This window comes from Oppia nitens, unplaced genomic scaffold (genome assembly GCF_028296485.1).
Source record: "Oppia nitens isolate AA-2021 unplaced genomic scaffold, nextdenovo-longstitch-racon4-pilon3 scaffold19_pilon_pilon_pilon, whole genome shotgun sequence".
Lineage (NCBI taxonomy): Eukaryota > Metazoa > Arthropoda > Arachnida > Sarcoptiformes > Oppiidae > Oppia > Oppia nitens.
The window spans coordinates 596,235-620,393 of record NW_026533198.1 but is presented as its reverse complement, the minus strand read 5'-3'; the positions used below and the strand labels follow the sequence as shown (position 1 = coordinate 620,393).

At 24.3% G+C, this 24,159-nt stretch overlaps 1 protein-coding gene across 1 annotated transcript in view; it reads right to left on the bottom strand.

Moving 5' to 3' along the window:
* The window catches only part of LOC128966094 (protein BRICK1-like), a 67,373-nt gene extending 63,226 nt beyond the window's left edge, over positions 1-4,147 (bottom strand). Inside the window, exon 1 of the mRNA XM_054312906.1 lies at positions 4,138-4,147. The gene's annotated coding sequence lies outside the window, so the exon portion shown is untranslated. The remainder of the gene's footprint in view (positions 1-4,137) is intronic.
* Between the last annotated feature and the right edge of the window lie 20,012 nt (positions 4,148-24,159).

Below are 24,159 nucleotides of genomic sequence, written 5' to 3'. Positions count from 1 at the left end.
AAAAAATAAATCACAAAATATTATATTAATAAAAATAAAATAAAAATATTTAAAAAACCAATTATTATAACTAGATATCAATATATATAGTTTATAATTTCACAATAAAAAAAATAAAAGCAATAAAAAACAATGTTTTTAATTAATTAATTAATTAATTATTTAATTAATGATTTGATGAAACAAAACAAAAAAAAACAAACAAAAAATGAGAAAATGATTTTTAATGATGAGTTGATTGATTCAGTCGACTGGCACTTAGTATATGTGTATAAAAATTATATATATAATTAAAAAATATATATAATTTATATTTATATAAAAAAAATTTGACTACAATTTACTAAAAAATTAATTAAATTATTAATTTTTTTTCCTTAACTACAATTACTACTTTACAATAATAATAACAATTAAATAATAAAAATAAAGTTACATAAAAAATAGATAGATTGCTAATTGAGTTATATATATATATATATATATATAACCTAGGTTATTGTTGTTTTTTCGTTAATTGTTTATTATTATTATTATTATTATTTTTATTATTATTAGTTTTATTATTAGTCTTATTATTAGTTTTATTATCGGGCAATAGGACCACATAAATAGGTTGATTCTTGGATCCATCGACTGGTCCTTTCGGTAGTTCATCTATTGATGAAACAAATCGTAAATTTGGCGCACTTTCCGAACCATTCACTTCTTTTTCATTAGTTTTTGTCGATTCTTTGTCATCTAATAATTCTTCTTCTTCTTCTTCTTCTAAATCTTCAGCATTGTCTCCATCCTCTACTTCTTCACCATTATCTTCTACACCACCGACATCATCAGCAGCAGCTGAACTGTTTGTCACTGTTGTCTGATCTAATTTATTGTCGTTTTTGGTTTTGATTGCATTGAATATATTCATTAGCATATCTTTGCGTTCATCGTCGGTCAAGTCGTTGATATCGAAACCGTTGCTATTCTTGCTATTCGACGACGACGTCTTCAGCGACGTAAATGACGACAATTTCCGATCGCTATTTGTTATATTAGTTTTGCTAAATTTGAAACTAATTTCTTTGAACTGATTTCTATCGACAAACGGCTTCAATGTTGAACCAATTAGTTTAGCACTTTTCAGTACCGCCGAAGAAGAAGGCGACCTATCACTGACATTGTCGTCAACATCTTCGTCGTTGATATTATCATTGTCTTCATCAACGTCTGCTTCTTCTTCATCTAGTTTTTGTTGAACAATATTTTTTTGTTGAATTTTAGTGCCGACACCACCTTTAGTTGGCGGTCGCAAAGTGGTTGTCGTCGGCGACAGCGATGCCATGGGTGTGGTTCGCGACAATACACTCAAAACTGGAGACTTTAGTCTCAGTGAAGTAGTATTTGTAACAAATGTCGATATGATAGTTGGTATGAGTTTACGCCTCCTATTGTTATTAATTGTGTTCAATGAGTCCGCCGGCGAGTCCTTGTTGTTGTTGTTGTTGGATGTCTTACTTGATTTGTTACCTTTGTTATCAACTGATGATGGTTTTGGTGGTCGTACAGGTATTGTTGTTGTCGTCCTCGTAGTAGTTGATGGTGTACTTACTTCATCTTCATCTTCTTCGTCATCAAAATCATTATTATTAGTATTATCATTACTATCGCCGACACCATCGTTCACTGCCGCCGCCGCCGGAGGACTCACTTTGCCTAATGCTTCCTGAAGTGCTCTGACCATAGCTGACACCAGTTCTGGCGGAACTGTTACCTGATTTGGTGTTTCGTTATCTGGTTTTGCCTTATCGTTGTCGTCATTATCTGTATCCTCTGAATCGTTATTATTATTATTCGGTTTTTTACCACAAATTCTTTTCTTTCGACAATTGCTTTTATCATTGGATCCAATATTATCTTTAATATTTGAGTCAAGATTGCTGCTGCTGTCAAAATCGCTACCGTTTTCGCCATCAGTTTTCACCCCGGAATCACTATCATTGTCCTGTTGTGCGTCGTCTTCATCACCATTAGTGGATCCATTTTGTTGTTGTTCTTCTCCTTCTTCGTCATCATTATTTTCCTGATCATTGTCTTCCGGAGCTTCTGATGAGGCAATATCTTCTACTTCTTGATCAGTCGGAGCTTCTGTAGTAGTGGTTGTTGTAGTGGTAGTGGTCGTTGATGTTGTAGTACTGGGAGTTGAGACAACTTCATCATTATTATCCTCATCATCACCATTGCCATTGTCATCGCCATTTCCATTATCGTCGCCATTGTCATCATCATCGCCACCATTACCATTATCATCATCTTCGGGAGCCTCAGTAGTTGTCGTACGTCTGGTTGTTGTCGATGTCGGCGGTCGTGCAGTAGTTGTCGTATGGTCGTCGTCGTCATCCACACCGTAACCGTAGCCGTAGCCATAATAATCGGGTGCTTTGGTTGTCGTTGTTTCCATTATGACCATAAACTTGGTCTTGAAAAACGGATCCTTATGGTGTTTGTCCATCGGCAGGGATCGGTTATGCATTTTGAAGGTTACCCGCGGCCGGATATCCAGTACTACCTGTGATTTCTCCTCCTTAGTACTACCGCCCGGGTATTTGTCCAATGATTTACCGAAAGTTTTGCTTTGTTCATAGTCTAAGTGATCTTCATGGTAGCCACTGATACTGTATTTGCTTTTATTTTTATAGTAATTATAGTAATCGTTATAATAGTTTTTATAATAGTTTTTATAGTAGTTATAGTAGTATTTGCGATAGTTTTCATAGTTTTGTTGTTGAGTATTGTTTGGATTGCTAAACATTGTCGTATTATAGTAACGATAACCGGCACCTGTACCCTGATTTTGATCCGGTTTATAATCGTAGGCCTGGCCATAGTGTGACTGATGATTGTAGTAATTAGGATAAGCGCCGGCACTAGCGTTGTATGGATAGTATTGATACTGATAGTAGTTTGGGTTATAAGCTGCCGCAGCTGCTGCTGCTCCCGGCACCGGCACTGCTGCCGCCGCTGGCTGTACCGTTTGATAATAGTTGTAATAATTATTGGCAGCGGCGCCCTTTCCACCATAGGAACCGATATCTTGAGCAACTGGTGGCACCACATATTGATTTCGTCGGGTAGGTATGTGCGGCAAACTGCCCGCCACTGATGATGGCCTAACGTAAACGTTTTGTCTGCGCGATTCAGCGACACCTGATTTGTGTGGCGATGACGGCGGCGACTGTTGTTGATAACCACCGGCGACACTATTTTGATGATAACTTTTAATTTGATGGGAACCGCTTGCCTGGTAGTTGTGTTGCGGATATTGTTGTTGATTATAACTACTACTACTACTACCACTACTACTACTAGTTTGAGGATAATAGGGTTGTGGTGCTGGTGCTGCATACGATGATGGATAAGAGGAATAGGTTGGTGATGATTGAGGTGTATAGGGTTTGCTGCCCTGTTGTTGTTGTTGTTGTTGGTATTGTTGATAGTATTGTGCATAATATTGATGGTAAGGATACTGATAGTATGAATATGGATATTGATAGCCACCATAGTTTTGATTGGGATACGGATATGGATAGGGGTACGGATACGGATATGGGTAAGGATACGGGTGTGTACCATTGGCAGTACCATTGACACCACCGGCACCGGCAGTAGCCGTATCGTTCATTCGTGGCGGCGGCCGTTCAAATGGTTGCGGCGGTCCAAATATATCGTCCAGAATTGGCTCCTCTTCTAGCGACGGCTTTTCCAATGGATCAGTAGTGCCGGTAATGACCTTCATTTTGGGACTGGCATTGATTTTCATTTTCAAAGTCGGCGGCCGTACGTTCATTTCGGCTACCATTTTGCCCATCGACGGCAATGATAGACTCAGTTGAGGTTTTTCTTCGTAATAATAGTTTTTATTATCATAACCATATCCTCCTCCTCCACCTCCATAACCTTGTTGTTTGTTGTAATTACTAGAACCAGTATCATAATTACTGTAACCGCCATCGGAACCGCTACCACTGGACTGTTGATAACCGCCGCCGCCGCCGCCACCACCGCCGCCTAAGTTAACATTCATGCCGTTACTACCAAACGAGAAGGACATACCGCTGCCGCCATTCCCGCCGCCAATTGTAAACCCGGAACCTCCTCCTCCATAACCACCACTATCTCCACCTCCTCCAGAATTATCGTAACCACTATTACCACTACTCTGATAGTAACCGTTATTATTTTGTTGTGAATTTTGCGATGAATAGTATTCATTGGTATTATCTTCGACATTCATTGTCACTCCTCTGCCATTATCCGGATCACCAAAACTGAAACCTAACGGTTGTTGTTGTTGTTGTGGCGGCTGTTGATAATGACTACTACTTTGCGATGAGTGATAACTGTTTGGCTGATGATTATAATTATCATTTGACTGTTGATAGCTTTGATACTTTGGTGCCCAACCACCTGATGATGATGATGATGACGGTTTCGGGGCAACTGATTTTTGTTGCGAATAACCGTTTACATAGGTTTTCGGATAATTAGTATCATATGAATTGTATTGCGGATCATAGCCTGATGCTGGCGGTGGTAGTGACTTTGGGGCAATACTTTGAACATACGATGGTTGAGCAATAGATCCGGCCATTTGAAGACCCGATGTAACATCGTTGATGATATTGCGACTCTTTTTCGGGGATACAAAATAGGTGGCCCTATAGTTATCATCGTCTTCATCAGCTGATGATAATGACGATGATAATGGACTTTTGAATAGTGTCTTAAATAGTTTCTTAATCGGCGACGACCTAATCGGTGTCCTTGATCCTAGAAAACCTTGATCCAGTGGTAGAAGTGACCTTTTGATAGGACCATCATTATCATCGTCACCATCATCTGATCGTTTTTCAAGCACTGGTAGTGTTTGACTGTTAGCACCGGCACCGGCAGCGACATCATTACCACCACCACCACCACTACTAGATGATGATCGCCTCTCTATAATTGATTCATTGATTGATTTGGCAACTAATTGATGATTATTATTATTATTATTGCTAATAATAATCTGGTCATTGGTTATTGTTTCGGCACAATTGGTGGTCACTAATAATAGCGATTGTATTAGTAATAGTATGTAAAATAATTGTTGTGGCAATTGTTGATGAGTTGGTGATGTCTTAAATGTCTTAAATGATGGCAACCAATGGATAATCTATTTTTTGTTTTATTTTGTTTGTTTGTTTGAATTGTTTTTTTAAAAAATTGAAATAAAAAAAATTTATTCAAATTAGATGTAAAATTTAAAAAAAATAATTATTCAAATTTTTAAGTAATATAATAATAATTATTCAATTTTTGTTTAATGAAATCAAATGAAATCATTTATTTGTGGTTTTTTCCTCTAATTTTTTTTCGCCTAATATTTTCAAAATAATAAATTAAACTAAATATTAATATATATATATATATATATATATATAATATATGTATACTAAATAATATATATTATTATTTGATGAACTCATGCAAATAATTGATAACAAGTAAAACAAATAATAAAACAAAACAAATATCATATCATATATTTAGTATATTCAATGTTATATCTATACCGGTATATACAGGTATACTATTTTTATAATATTAGTAGCAGAGAAAAAAACTAATAATAAATCGTTCAAAAAAAAAAGTTTAATAATTTTTTAAAGTGTATACAAAAAAAATGCTAAGTTTTATTTTAATGTCAGTGAAAGACAAGTGTAAGTTCAGTGAACGTAAAAATGTCATAATAATAATAATAATACTAATAATAATAATGATGATAATAAACAAATTTATAAATAGCAGTTAGTAGTAGTAGTAGTTAGTAATAGTGATTGAAAAATTGTTTTGAAAAAAATTTCAAGTTTACTTAACCCCTGTTTGGAAAAATATAACTACAAATAATAATAATAATAATAATAAAAACTTGAAATTATTATCGCTTCAGGCAAAGACCTGATCCACATTTGAGATCACTATCAATACATTTACTATATATATATATATATATATATATATATATATATACTGTTATATACAGGTATATTGTATATACAGTAATACCGTATAACATATAACTGTGATTTTTAACGGTATGCCTTTATTCAAAAAAATAAAAAACATTTCAATCACTATTTATTATTTATATTAGTTTTAAATTTTACATTTTCTCTCTCTCTCTCTCTCTTATGATTGTTTATTAATATTTAATAATATAATATAATTTAATAATATATGCGTGACGCTAGTAGTAGTAGTAATAGTAGTAGTAGTAGTAGTAATAGTAACAAATTATATAATACAACTAAAACACAATTGAAAAAATATGAATCGACAACAAAAAAAATTGTTAATCAATTTTTATTCACATATCAATTGGTTTGAAAATAAAAATAAAATTTTATGATATATTTAGTATCTACTGTATATATTAATAGATTGATTGCATTATAATAAAATTTTTCTTTCAATTTATCTATTATAATAATATTATTTGCCTATTAAAAATGATAAAACAAAAAATTTAGTACATCGATATTTTTTTTGTAACATATATATTGAATTATAATATGTTATAAATATATATTTGAAAATATATAACAATTGTAATAATACTAATAATACTATTAATAATAAAAATAAAATATTACTTTAATAATAATCATAATGGTAGATAAATTATTTAATAGTTTTTAAATACCATTAAAAGTATAACATTAATGAAAACTATAAAAAAACTAATTGTTTTTTGATATAAATAGTTATGAAAATTGCATATTTTAAAAATATATAAACTATAAAGATATAATCCTAAATTTTTTTATTGCTATTGTAATAAAAACTAATATGATATAAATATATCATAACTTATTTTTTACAACAACAAAAAACTGATGCTATAATATAATTTTGAATATACTGTCAAAGTCATCAACAAAATAATAATAATAAATGATTATCTAATATCTCAACAACAACAACAACACAACAAAAAATTTATAGTAAATATATAGTAATGATATTTATATATTTAAACATATTGTTTGGAGATAACAACAACAACAAAAATTTCTCATTTTTTTCTATACTTGTTGTAGACAATTGTAGGATTTTTTTTTTTGGGTAAATAAATAAACTTTTTATTTTTTGGGTCAATACTCGCTGTACTCTCTATACTCTCGCAGACACTATCGTACAGAAAGAAAGAGAGACAGAGAGAGACAGTAATATATATATATATATATAGAAAGAGAGAGAGAGAGAGAGAGAGAGAGAGAGAGAGAGAGAGAGAGAGACGAATAGATTGTAAATACAGTTATAACTAAAGTGAATATAATATTAAGTAATAGCTATAAATGTTTTTTGTATTTTACGCAACAATGAAACTGCAAACAAGAAACACACTTTTATTTATTTATCATATTATATATATATACTGTATATATTATATAATATATTGTGTATATATATACAGGTATATATATATATATATATATATTAATAGTATTGCTGTATATTTTAGTGATAATTTGTTGTTTTTGCTCATAAGTTGTTTTATTATAATATATTTATATGCATTTTTTATTACTTTACTCATTATGCATACAAACGTTTTTATTAATTTGTTATTTTATTTTATTTTTATTAAAAAAAAAATCAGAAAAGAAATGTTAATACAATAAAATTTTATTTTTAACATTTTTTTGTTGTTGAAGTGATGTAAACATAAATAATTAATTTTTTGGGGTAATCTTTATTGTATTGTATTATTATTATTAATATATTGTAGTATTAATAATAATATTGTATTATTATGATTATAAGGATTATTACTGTATTAAATATTATTAACATATTCAAATATTAGTAAATAAATATAAATAAATAAAATAAATTTTTTATATATATATATGATTTTGCAAATAAAATAATAAATAGGATAAATAAATGGGTTTAATGTAAATTTATATATATATAATAAAATTTAATATATTATAATTTATTTATTAATATTTATCTATACTTTTATATATATATATATAACTTATGACATTAATTTACTAAATTAAATATTTTATTTGTTTATATATTATAAATAACAAATTATTTATATATAAAAAACAAAATTAAATATATTATATAATTTATATATTCATATATACATAATATATTTACTGTACTGTATATTAATTGTTGAATATATAAATCATTTTTATTAAAAATGACATTAATTTCTTAAAAACATTTTTAAAAAAAAAATTTATTTCAATTGAAATCATTGAACTTTGTCACTGACTTTTACTGTACAATTAATAGACACACAATAGTAGACTCTAAACTATTAGATGGGTTAAAATAAAAGTGATAATTGTTTTATGGCTAATAATAATGACAATAATTGTTTTTAATTTTAGATTTTTTGTTTTTAGATTTTTTGTTTGTTTGTTTATTGACAGCAATTATTTTATTGAAAGTTATTTTTATAAATCCATTTAATTCAATAATAATATTAAATAATAATAATAATAATACATTCATAATTGATAAATTATTATATGACTACTTTATGTTTTATTTGATAACATAATATTTTTTTGTTGTTGATAGCACTTAGCAATTAATTATTATTATTATCATTATTATTATTTATAAATACCTAAATTTAATTAAATTTATTTTTATATATATTTATAGTTTCTGAATGAGTTAATATGACGTGAAAATTATGATATTATATAAATTTATATATATATATATATATTAATGTCTAATTTCAAACGGTTTTAATTAAACTTCATGTGTAATCCATCAAAAATTATGTCATTATTACTAATTTTGCTATTTATTAGATCCTTGACATCCAACAAAAAAAATGTCTAAATATAACTATATATATATAAACGATATATACTATTAATAAAAAAAATTATATATATATATATATATATATATATATATATCATTGTAATATTGTTAAATATAATTTATATTTAAAAAAAATTATCTAGCACAATTCATGTCTGTCTAATCATCGCTTATTTTGTGTCTGTCATTATATCGGAATTTTATATATATATATATATATATATATTTAAAATATCTGATAAAATACTAAATAAATAAAATCAGTTAATAGTATTTAGTTATTAGTTTTTTTTTTGGAGGTTATGATAGGTTTCGAGGCAATGATTCAAACATTTATTTTTTTTATATAGATATATATATACAGTGTATATACTAAATAAGTATATATCATATTAAGGAGTAGCTGTTATATAATATTATTATTATTATTAATAATAATACTTAAACAGCTTAGGTATGTCTGTATTATTATTAGTTATTTTTTTTGTGTCTGATTTAATTTATTTAAACTCGTTCTCTCATAATTAGATCCTATGGATATAGAAAAAAAAATTAAATAACCTATATATATATATAAAACATATTATTTTTGTTGTTATTATTAAATAATTAATATTATACTGTGAGTGTACATAATGTTCAAAACATATTAATAAATGAGATGTTTATTATATATAAAAATGATAAACGTTTTTGACTCAAATGGTATTTTACATAATATAACAATTAGTATAAATTTTTGTTGTCAATTATTCAATTTTTAATTTACCTAACATTACAATTAGTATAATTTTTTTATGTTTTAATTGGTAAGTATATATATATATATATTGAATGTCAATATATATCCGTTTATTGATAAATTTCTATATAACTATAAACCTAAAAAAAAATATTTGGATTAATATTAAACTTTAAACTCATATTTAAAAATAATATAATATTTTACATGACTTTTTTATGTGTAAATTTATTTATAAATTAACAATTTTATTTATATGAGATTCAATTATTTAAAATTTATTCATATTTTTAATAATAATAATATTTAAAACTCTAGTATACTTTATATTAATATAATATATTTAAATATATGTCATATTTTTAAAAATAAAAAATATAAATATCATAAATATTTCGATACATTAAACTATAAATTTAATGATTGGATTAAATTAATAAATAATATCGAAAATTTTTAAAATATCAATTTCTAAAAATTTTCTCCTAAATTACACTTTAATTGATTTGGAAAAATAAAAATAGATTTATAATAATTTTTTTTAAAATGTCAAAAAAGTGAATCAAATGATAAAAAATAAAAATATATATATAATTATTAAATGATGATTATTTAAGTTACTATCTATTTTTATAATATATATATATATATACATTATATTTAATATATATAATAGCATCTCATTTATATTACTGGCTATTTGTAGTGCAAATCGATGAATACATTGCTCTAAAAAAACGGATTGAATTTTTTTTATTGACCGGTTTTTTGAGAAAATGAAAAAAAACAAATTAAGGATCTTTAGAAAAATATATATATAATAAAAAAACAATATATAGATAAATATATATATATTTAATAGTTGCTATAATAAAAAATTAATTTCAATAAAATTTTGAAGCAATTAAATTTTCAAGCACATCCAACAAACAAAAACAAAAAAAAAATAAAAAATAATTCAAGTATTTTGTCAAAAAATGGTTAACCAGTGATTTGTTAACCTCTGCCTTAAAAAATAAGCAAATTTTTTGTTTGAAAATAAATTATAAGCAAATTTACCGAAAAAAAAAATAAAATAAATATTTCCAGTTAATTTACAGACACTTTGAAAAAAAAATTTTTTAAGTTCAGACGACAAAAATAATATTTCAAACAAAAAAAACACAAATAAACAATTAAACGATACAAATATTAAAAAATTTTTGGGAAATATATTACTTGTTAGATAAATATACATAATATATATAACTTTAATATTTATATAACTAAATAACTTTTTTAAAAAAAAATATGTTATGCTATTTGTTATACATTTAAAATATTTATATATATTTTTTAAACAATTAATATTTTAAATGTTATATATATATTAAAATCAAATATATAAATCTCTTTATTTATTTTTTGCTTACCTTTATTATTAATGAATCCATTGGTAAAAAAAAATAATAATTATTAACAAATTAATAACACACACACAAAAAAAACTTTAAACAAATAATCATATATAAGTTGTTTTAAGCGATTTAAAAATTAATTATTATTTTAAAAATTCATATCAAATTAATTGAAGAAAAGTCTTTAAAATTATTATTATATTTAACTTATTATTATAATGTGTTTTAAGTCATTTTTGACACATTGATCGCGTTTAACAAAATTAAATAAATAAAAAAGTGATTTTTCAAACAAACAAACAAAACTAAAAACTAAGCACTCATTCAATATCTATAGCATATGTGTGAACACATTGAGAGATGCCGTATAACTGTAATAGAGAAGCATCATTGAAGGCACATACATATTAAGGGAAACAGACACACATACGAGAGGAAAGGTAGTCTTATTTAGGAGAGAGAGAGAGAGAGAGAGAGAGAGAGAGAGAGAGAGAGAGAGAGAGAGAGAGAGAGGATCAGGACTGAGAGACAACAGGTTTTGTTTAGGTTTTCGGCACCAATAGTGAAGAGAGAGAGAGAGAAGTCGTTTTCAATATTCAAAACAACATTTTTCACACACTTTTTCCACTCAATATACAGAAAGTATTTTTTTTTGTTTCTTCTGTACAAAAAAACTTATGAAACTATTTATAAAACTAATAGAAGTTTTTTTCTGTTCATTGGAAGAGAGAGAGAGAGAGAGAGAGAGAGAGAGAGAGAGCACCTGTAGTTCGTTGTCTTATATATTTAACTGTAATTTTCATATTATATAACCTATATATAACTTATTCAATATATATACGGTATATATGTGTTTAGATTGCGCTAATATTCAAATATTCTTCAACTATTTTTTTTAATAATTTATTAACATTTATTAGTTTATCATTTATTAGTTTAGATTCCATACATAAAGAATATTTGAATTTCAAATATTATTATTATTATTAATATATTTATTCAAATTATTAATAAAAATAGCAACTAACTATTTAAAATTGATAAACTATTTTTATTTCAACAAATAAATACATTATTTATTTATATAATTTTAGTTAAACGTAAAATTCGATGACATTTCTTATAAATATTTAATAATAAAATTTTTTGCATTAATAATAAGTTTTATTATTAGTATTATTATTATTATTATTGTATGACAGATAATATGGTTAATATTATATATTATATATACTTGTTTTTGTTTTGTTTTGTTTAACAATATGTGATATATATAATGTATTTTTTTCTCTAAAACTACCACAAAATAACATCATATAATATATTTAATAATTTAGTTTTTTATAATAATAATAATAACATAATTACAATAAATATTATTAATTATTAATTATAAACAATGAGCAAACAATTAGAGATATAGATTATTACATTAAATGACTTATTTTTATTCAATACATTTATAACAGTTATAAGACATTTAATAAAATTATTTTTTATTTTTGCATTTAAATAAAATACAGTTTTTTTTTGAATAAGTTAATTGATATGTTATGGTAACACCTAATTAGGGAACCCACTGTTGTTGTTGTTGTTGCTGATAATGAATAGCTGGTGGTGGCTGTTGATGGATAGGCTTGGTTTTCATACAGACATTGGTTGTGGTGGTGGCGGTGGTGTCATCGTCGGGCGAGTCGTCATTAGTATAGTTCACATACCTGACCGCAGATTCGTTATTAAGTAGTGTCTGATTTTCCAGACGACCCGGCGGTTTTTTCAATATATACATAAACGGTGCAAACATAAAGCATACCAGTGCTGTTGTAGTACACAGACCACTAAAACCAAACCAACGAACTAAATTGGTGTGTGAGAGTATGGGGGGTGTGGGTGAGTAGGAGGGGGTGACGGGGTTATTTTAAATATATTTAAGTTAATATACTATATGTATATTTAACAAAAAAATCATTATCACATCTAAAACAATGTTAATAACTAAAAAAACCAAACAGTGTTAATATCTATAGTTGTTAATACTATTGTATAATACAGTATATATAGAGGTAGATATATATATGGCATATACAGGTATATAAACACACACACACACACACACACACACACACACACACACACATACCTAACGTTCCCGATAGTGCCGGTCCTATGGCAAAGCCTAGACAAAAGGCAACGTCTCCGATGGCATAGACACTGCCTATTATTTACAGTATTATTATTATTATTATTGTTTTGCATTTATTGATATTAACACAAATTTTTATGTAAATTAAATTAAATAAATTATTTATTTATTTTATTATTATTATTATCATAATATATTTACCATATATTGATGTGTGCCGTATATCAACTAAGTAACCTAAACATGTAAATAATTAAAAAAAATTTAAAAAGTCATATACAGTATAGTGTATATATATGGCTAACTTATATCAGTATATATTTTTGTTTTAAAAATTTTTTGAGTTCAATATTTATCGTAATTTTATTTCTAATTTAATCATTCAAATAAATATTATTATTTAAAAAAAAAATAAAATAAAAACCAAACCTACCGAGCATTGGCATCATTGAACTATCTACCATTCCTTTAGATAAAATAAAAAATTATATATAAATATATAAATAAAAATCAATTTAAATATTATTTAATTTTATATTAATATTAAAAGCATACTATATTTATAACATAATGAATATTTCATATATATAAATTAGGAAAACAATTTTAAATTTAAAATTTTCTTATAATTTCACTGTATATAATTATCTATATATATTTAATATAATGTAAATTAATTTTTTTAATTTCATTTTTAATTAATTAATTAAATAGTATATTTTAAATAATTTTTTTATAAATACCAATTGCAAATCCAATCATTGCATTGGGAATAATTAATTGGTTTAAACTCGATATCATAGGTATCTGTGAAATGCAAAAAAAATATATATATGAAATAATTAAAATAAATAAATAAATCAAAAGTAAGTCAATAACACTTGAATAAAAATTGATGAATTATTTAATTTATGAATTAAAATATATGTATTTCTAATACATCCATAAATATAGTATATATATATATACACACACATATATACTATATTTATTATATATATTTACATACATATAGTAATGCCAATCCAATTAAAACTAAGCCAAGCATTGATGCCAACCACCTATTAATTAATTGGCATATTATATATGAAAAACAAAAATAATTATATGATCATATAATTAAGTTATTATACAAAAATTTTTAACTAACCGGCCCATACGGTGTCCCAATGGTCCAAATATGTTTGTCCCCACTAGATATGATATGCTAGCTGGTAGGAAAGCGGCTCCCTGTTCCCAATTTGATGACTTCATGGTGTCCATCATAAACAATGGTAGCGATGGCTCCAGTACGGCTATGCCCAGATTGGCAAACGTTATGGCACCGGCAGCTACTAGTATATAAGGATCTTTGATCAGTGTCATCAAGGATGCGCCCTCCTGTTCCTCTTTGGTAACCTGTGGCTGCAATACTAGCAATTGTAAGCCTAGATAATCATAAAATATAACAATTGGTATTATTATTATCATATCAATTGAATTATCAGTATTATTATTATTATTACATCCATCTAACAGTGCTAGCATTGCCAGTACTACGAATGGTGAACTTTTGCCAACAAATTCATACATAATGCCGCCAAACGGTGGTCCTATAAGGACGCCCAGTGCCAGACCACCCAGTGCTATGGCCATACTATTGCCTTTATTATTATTTTTTTTTTAAATAAAAAAAACAGACAAACAAACATGTTTTATCAAATTAGATGATCAATATATTATTTAATTATATTTACATAATAATAGAGAATTACTATTAAATAATAAGTTTATTCAAGTATTAAAAAAATATATCACTATTTTTTTAAGAAAAAAAAATTAAAAAGTAACTAATTTTTTTAGTTTTTTATTTTAATATAAAACCTCTTTCCCGATCGTCCGGATATTTTTCGGCCAACATTCCCATACCGGCCACACTTGTAAACGCCGAGCCAATGCCCTGCATAGATCGGGCCAGAAATAGTGTCGGAAAAGTGGATCCAATTGCAAATACTGTTTAATTAAATTAATTAATTAATTATATAATAAAATAATAATTTGAAGTTTTTTTTTAAAAAAATTTCAAATTTGATAGCTAAACAAAATAACAACAAAAAATTTAAAAATTAAAACCCATACTCATTGTGGAAAAGAAAAGTAGTATTAATCCAAAAAATAGTGGCCAACTATAGCCTATCCTAAAAAAAAGTAGATAATAATAATTAACAACAAAAACAACAAAAACAAGAAAAAACATTTTAATTTTAATAATCAGATTTCAATGTCAAACAAACAAAATTATATTATAATAAATTTTGTTTTAAACTTTCAAGTTTATATAGAGTATATATAAAAAATTAATTTAGTAAAAATATTATATATATATAAACAATCATTAAATTTATTTATTTTAGTAAACTCTATATATATATATATATACTAAATCTATTTCAGTTAATAATAATAATAATAATAATAAAAGTCAATCCATTTACGTTTAAATAAAACAGATTACAGTTATCTTTGGGAAAAAACTAAAACATCAAACAAAACAATATTAAAAAAAATAAATTTTATTATTATTATTACTATTATTTTCACACTTTCATGGATTGTAAAAAAATTAAATTTAACAAAAAAAAATTTTTTTTGTTGATGTATTGCCTCAATATTTTTGATTCAGTTATCAAAATTGCTTTTAACTATAAAAAGTTTTGTTTTGTTTGATGTATGAGTTAATGTTACGGTAAGTAATGATAATAATAATAATAATACAGTAATAAATAAAATAAAATAAAAATCTGTTTAGCAATAGATTTAAGTCGAGAAATGAAAAAAGCAAACAAATTTATATATATATAATACAATAGGCATAAAATAAACTTTATTTTAAAAATAGCTATTATTATCATATTATAACAACAAAACAAAACAAAAAAATCTAGCATAAAATATATGTAATTTAGCGCATAATAAAATGTCAAATGATGAATATTAAGCTATATATAATATTATAGTATTTATATTTTTTGTATAAAAGTATAGTATAATATAATTATATACTATTAAATTTATTCACACAAAAAATATATATATTTAAATTTAAATAATAGTGATAATAATAATAATTATAATAATGATAACAACAATACTTGTTGGTGAGTGGGCCGATAAACGGATTGGTAATGGCCTGGACTATAGGTTTCGAGGCAAACATTATGCCGACCTCGACATTCTCGTTGACCAACTCTTCATGCCTGAGCTGATCCTCGGCCGATGTCTCCGGTGTGGTCATTGGTTCGGTAATCATCTGCTGGGTTGTCGTAGACATCATTTCCTATATGTTTTGTTGTCGTATATATGATATATATATGTATATATATTAAGTATTAATACTAAATAAAAACTTTTTAACTATTACTTCATCATTTTGATTGCAATCAGTCCGACTGTTTGTTGCCGATTGTTGTCTACTTTTTGCCGATAAAATATGTGGCAACAGGTTTGCTGTTTCCTTAAGACGCTGATCCAGTTGTCTATTGTATTGTTGGGCCGGCGATGGACTCGATGTCCTCAACGTTTCGTTCAATACAACCATATCTTTTTGATGGTGAAGTTCATAGAGAAACGCTGGTATTATTGGCACTGAAATTAAATATAATATTACGGTAAATATTACGGTAAATATGACATTAATTTATCTAAAATTTTTTTGTGACATAAATTTATTTTTCTATTTATTTATCCATTTATTACATATACATATTATTATTATTATTATTATTATTATTATTGAATAAATTATTTATGCAAACAATGGGGTACTACAAGCATATTAAAAATAAAACATTGTATGCAATAATGCTATAATAATACCATAAAATATTGTGTATATATATTTACTTTAAAAAAAAACAAAATAATCTTATAATTTTTTTTTATAGTTTTATTGCTGATTATGATTATTAAATATTATTACTAATAATAATAATTTAAGATTTTGTTATAATATTGAAACAATTTTAAGTCAATAAAACCTATTGTGTATTTAAATAATAATAATAATATTTTTTGAGTGTATATAAAATATTTAAATTTATTTCTAGCCCAACCAAATACATTTTAAAATTACTTAATTTTTTTAAAAAAAATAAAATAAATAATACTTAATGTCAATTTTTTCAAATAAATTATTTTTTTAATTTATTTGTTTTTTTCATAGTGAGAGTAAGTTAATTAACCAAAAAAAAAAACAACACTGTATTTAAATTAAATAAAAATTATTTTAAATGTCATTGCTTTTTCTATCCCAGTTATTATTAGAGATTATATAATTAAAATAATTAATAAAAAAATTGCTATTTATATCCACTGTATATATATATATATATATATATATATATATATATATATAGTGGATATAATTAATCCACTTATGTTTTCACTTACTGTATATATATTTTTTGATATATATATATATATACCGTATATATAAATAGCATTAACTATAAGTTCATTCATGTGTGTAATTGATGAAGTTTAACGCATTAATAGATATAAAAGCGTTTATATAAAACAACAATAGGAGAAGCACAGCGCTCAGGTAGTTATTGTCTACTGGAGTTAATCACATATATATATAAGTATTTAGACAATAAAACTAATCTTTATTTTTTTTCTTTCACTTTTATTCCCTTAAAAAAAATACAATACCGTATATATATATATACAGTATATATATATAAATCAAGCTTTAAAATAATAATAATAAAATAAATTATATTTTGTCTATTTTTTGATTTTGAAAAATTTTGTTGATTACTATTTGTTTTTTTTAAAAAAAAAGTTAAAAACCTTATAAAATAAATATTTGTTTTTAATATATATCTAAGTGTTAGTTTTTCTTAAAAAAAATATTAATTTGAAAAAAAAACATTTTCATTTAGACAAAAGAGACACTTAATTTATTAAATTTATTATTATTAAGTTATTAGTATTATTATTAAAACTCATTTATTATGCTTAATTATATTTAATTTATTTTTTTTTTGGAAAGTTATTATGTATTACAGGTTGTTATATCATATGTACTGTTAATATTGTTGTATATGTACTGTATATGTATGTGTGCTAAATGCGTGAAAAATTGTGACCTTAAAAAAAATTAAATTATAATTAAAATAATTGAAAAAATACACACATCTATTAATAATAATAATACTTGTAGTTTAAAACAACAACAAAAATAATATTATTTTTTGATGCTATTTATTGTGTGTGTGTGTGTGTGTGAGATATTTAACGACTAAATCAGATAATAATTAACAAAACAAAGAGTTATATAACAGAAATTAAAAACACAAATAATAAATTTCAACGAAAAAAAAAATTAGTGAATCTTTTTCTTTTATTTTTATTATATTTTTTTAAGTGGCATTTATGTCAAAAGTCATCAACTTTTTGCTGAAAATATTAATAATAATAATTTTTTTTGTAATAGTATAATATCATCATATTATGTTAATTTGGTTTTTTTTATATATATATAAATAATATATAAATTTTATTATTAATATTACCAACTGAGGTGAGCAACATATTATCCAGTAGTAGACCGATGGCCACAATCAGTAAAACCAAGCGCCGGGAGCCCTTACATGACAGCATCAGGTCGTATACCTTTTTTTCGACATCCGCGGCCAAATTTGATGTGGTAGTCATATTGTTTATCTATTGGCCACAAGAGTACTATCCAAAAACAACCTAACTAAGCAATTAATTAAAACAACAAATAAATAAATAAATAGTTAGTTATTTTATATGTATTCAAATACTATTAGTATATTTTAAACATTTAATAAGTCATAGATGAGTAAACATATATTTACACATATTAGATATCTATATGTGTAATATTGACATAATTTTTTATTTTAATCGTAATTATTACTATTAATAAAACCACATATTTTATCATCCATTTAAATAAAACATAAGTTTTTTTGTTGATAATTATATATTATTTTAATCTTAAACTTTAACTTAAAAAAGTATTTTTAGTTTTATTTATTTATTTTGTGTGCCCCCTATGTATTTAGCTAAATCCATAAATAATACTTTTTTTATTAAAAAAAACGGTATATAATACAGTATTTTAGATTTTTTAGATTTTATTTTTTTTAGATTGCAATCATAAATGTAAGCTTTTAGTAAAAATTAGAATTTTTTTTATATTTAAAAAAAATATTTATAAAAGATAAAGATTTACAAACTAAACAATTTTGTTTGATTATTATTATTATTATTATTGTTATTTTTGATAAATAAAAATATTGAATATATATTGTATATCTATATATATTTTTATGTTAAATTATATTTTTTAAAATAAATAAATAATCAAATAATTTCAATAATTTGATTTATGTATATTAATTAATTTGTTTTTTTTAAATTTCAATATTGTTAAAAATTAAATCAAAAATTCAATATACTGTACAAATAAAACAAACATATTATCTCAATATTCACATAACTATACAGTAATTTAAAAAATATATATATATATATATATATATATATATATATATATATATATATATACATAACCTGTTGATTTTTTTGGATAAATTATTACTATTTTTTAAAAAATTTTCAATAGTAGTAAACTTAATCTACTGTATTGATTATATTGATTGAAGTTATCAATGAAAAAAAAAGTTTAGATTTAAAAAAAACTTTATATATATATATATATATACCATATTTAATTGCCAAATGGCCTCAACAATGGGTGACACATACAATAAATAAGTGCGGTATTTATTAAATAATAATAATAATAATAATAATCAATGTAAAAAATATATATATCTAATAATTTGATGGGTATATATATACCGGTATATCAATGGGTGATAATAATAATAGTAGACTATTATATAAGTGCATAATATATATATGTTTTGTGTTATAATAAAGTTGAGTGTAGTCTATATATATATATTATATGATATATACAGAGTATATGTGATATATATATAAAAAGAGGATGAAAAATGAATGCTAACACACATATATATAATGTCACCAAAAAAGGACTGGTATTTTCTGGAAGTTAATGAGGTCTCGGATATATAAAAATGAAAGCAATCTATTGACTGAAAAGACGTAAAGACGTCGACATAAAGAAGAACTATATAATGATAATAATGATAATAATAATAATAATAATAGTTGTGTAGTATTGCTCTTATTATATATATATATATATACAGTATAGTCAACCAACCGCTATAGTGGTACATAAGCTCTTGGATGTAGTGTTTATGAGAGAGAGAGAGAGAGAGAGACAACAACAACGACAACGAGATGCTGACATTTTAAGTATATGTATATATTCTGTATATATATATATATAGAATATATGGTTAGTATATCATGATATACCATACAGAATATATTAGATGATATATATATATATATATATATATTTATGTATATATATTAAATATATGCCTATATTTTTAAGTCAAATGCCTCTCTTGATCTCTATGAAGCAAAAAGTCAAGGGAAACCAGTAGTTATAATGTGTGTGTGTGTGTAGACTATAGGTTTTGGAGGTAAAAATAAGAGAGAGAGAGAGAGAGAGAGAGAGAGAGAGAGAGAGAGAGAGAGAGAGAGAGATGACATTCCGTTGTTGTTGGTGTTGTTGTCGTAGTAGTCGTCGTCGATGTCGTAAATGAGAGTCAAAGTTGTAGGGAATTCTGAACACAACTTAATATATACGATAAAAATTCATAATAATAATAATAATAAACGACTTTAATATATGAGCGATGAGAATAATAGAGAGAGAGAGAGAGAGAGAGAGAGAGAGAGAGAGAGAGAGAGAGAGAGAGAGAGAGAGAGAGAGAGAGAGAGAGAGAGAGAGAGAGAGAGAGAGAGAGAAAATCACGACAAATAAAATCAATAATTTGAAGCAAAAATGAAGTCAATTTTCAAACATGAGATAAGACTTTTGTGCCATTAAATTATTCGTCTATAAAAATCCATCAATAGTTAGATACTTAACACACATATGTATTTACATGTGATATACTGTATATACATATATATATATATACTGTATATATTGTATTATATATATAAGGTTACAACAAGTAATCAACTATTTTTTCCATCTAATATTCAATAATATACTATATATAATATATATATATATAAATTTAATAAATAAATTCTATAAATAAAGTTTATATTACTAAACGATTCTATAAATATATATATAAATATATAGTATTAGTAGAATTATATAAAAACTTTGTTATTTATTTATTTTTTAATAAAACTTATTTAGAGAAAAAAATAATACATTTATTAGTATTAATATATTAAATTAGATATAAATATGGTATATATTATGTATATATATTGATAGATCATAAATATTTGAAAAAGTTTAGACTTTATAATTAAATGTATTGAATATAATTATATACTATAATATACTGTTACAACAATCTGTTGAATTTAGTTGTAAACTAATACATATTATACAGTATATGATTAATGCGATTCTCAATGTACTGTATATTTAAGTTATATATATACGGTATATACTGTACTATATATATATATATATAATTAACAGTTAACAAAGTAATAAAATAATAATTGTTAGTAAATTATCAAATAGTTTTATATTACTCTGTTTATACATAAGCACATAAAAATAATTTATTTTTCAAAAAAAACAATGTAAAACATTTATATATATATAATTTAATAACAATAACATTATTTACTTAGTAATTAATATAGAAATAAATAAATAATATATTTTTGAACACGATTTTTCTATTTAGTTTATGATATATGATAATATTAATTTTAATATACAATGTTTTGTATAATTATATATGTTTTTGTTGTTTTATTTAGTAGTAAAAATAGTTGTGTTTTATTTTTTATTTAATTTTTTGAAAAAAATTATAAATACCGATTTTTACATAATTATTAAATTTTCGTTTTAAACATGATTTTCAACAACAATAAAAATTATACAAAATTGTTTTCTAATAATTTTCTATAAAAAATTAATAATAATAAATATAAAATTTTTAAAAATCTAGATTTATTTTTTAATTATAAACTATTTAGATCATCATTATAAATAAAATTTTTTAAAAATATATAATAATTTTTAAAAATACAGTATAATAAACATTTTTAAGTTATATATTACATATTCATAACTGATTTTTATATAGTTAAAAATTTAACCAAGTTTATTTATTTTTTTTTTGGAAAAATAATATATTAATTTTAATTTATAAATAAAAATATTTAGATAAATTTATACATACCTTTTTGTTTGTTTGTTTATTTTAGTAAAATATGATTAAATTGTAGATATATTAGTGGAAAAAATTACACCAACAATAAAATATAACAATAAATAAAATACACAATTATTATTTTTTTTTAAATAATTTGTTATAACACACACAAAAATACTAACTAAAAGTTTTATTTATTTAATATATATAACCAACAAAAAAATTATACAAACGTTTTTTTAATATCACTGTTATTAATATAATATAATTATAACTGACTATTCATTTATTATATATAATAATAATATATCGATAACTAATTGAATCAATTGAATCCTCAAACTCTCTCTCTCTCTCTTTCACTATAAGTAATACTACTGTACTTTAAGCCCTTTAACAGCACTGCACAGTAATAGTACAGAAAAAGCGAACCAAAAGGGACAGTCAACAGCTTATACAGGCATTCAATCAATTTATATATAGTTTTGTGGTCTTTATTACACTGTATAAACTAGAGAATGAAAACTGACCTGATTTTTCAGGTCAGGTCAGGTCAGGTAAAAGTTAGGGCTCAGGTCAGGTCAGGTACGGGTCCGAACACCAAAATTTTTTGGTCAGGTCAGGTCAGGTCCGAAAATTTTTTATTCATTATTTAAACGACAATTATTACAAAATATGACAATCAAACACAAAATTTATTAAATTATTATTTATGAAATATTTGTATAAATTAAAGATAAAATATTACAAAAGATGATGGTTTTGATCTAATAAATAATAACATATTAACTTTATTAGAATCTAAGTTAGATCTACAATCAGTTATCGTTAATACCGAATAATTAAAGTTAATTTAGACAAATGTGTTGCGGGTATAGTATGAATAAAATTGTTTTTTGATAAAATTATTTTCGGACAGACATAGTCAGGTCAGGTCAGGTCCGGTAAATTTGTACCCTATGTTAGGTCAGGTCCGAGTCCGAGATTTTAGGTATCAGATCAGGTACGGGTCAGGTACGGGTCCGAAACTTTTCGCTCTCTAGTATAAACTTAGAGAGAGAGAGAGAGAGAGAGAGAGACTACATGAGCGACACCTAACTGTGCGTATGCTTTAATGGGCTATGTGTTTATTATACAGTACTCTGTATTTATATCAGACATATATAGAAATTTACAATTAGTAATAGGTGTCAGTAGTATTGTATATGTATAGTCATATTATGTGTTGTGCAGTGCAGTAGCGCAACACTGGGCTAACAGTGCATCCAATAGAGTATTATACAGTGTATGGGTAGTAAACCTGTTGAACAATTGGATAACTATACTGTTTGTTTGATAATACTTTACTCTAATTATGATTTTTTTTTTGACTTAATTTTATCAATAATAATAATAAAATACATTATATATATATATATAATATAATTATATATAATTTAATAATTGTTGTCTAAATTCTTACAATTATAATAGAGTATTAATGTATATAAAAATTTATAATATAATTTACATAAACTTTTTTTTACTGTATATATTTACTATTACAGTATATCTATTTTATTATAATCTAAGCTATATAAATATGATTTATAAAATATTAATAATTAATTAAATATAATATATATGTATATAAAATATACAGCCTGAAAAATTGAAAAA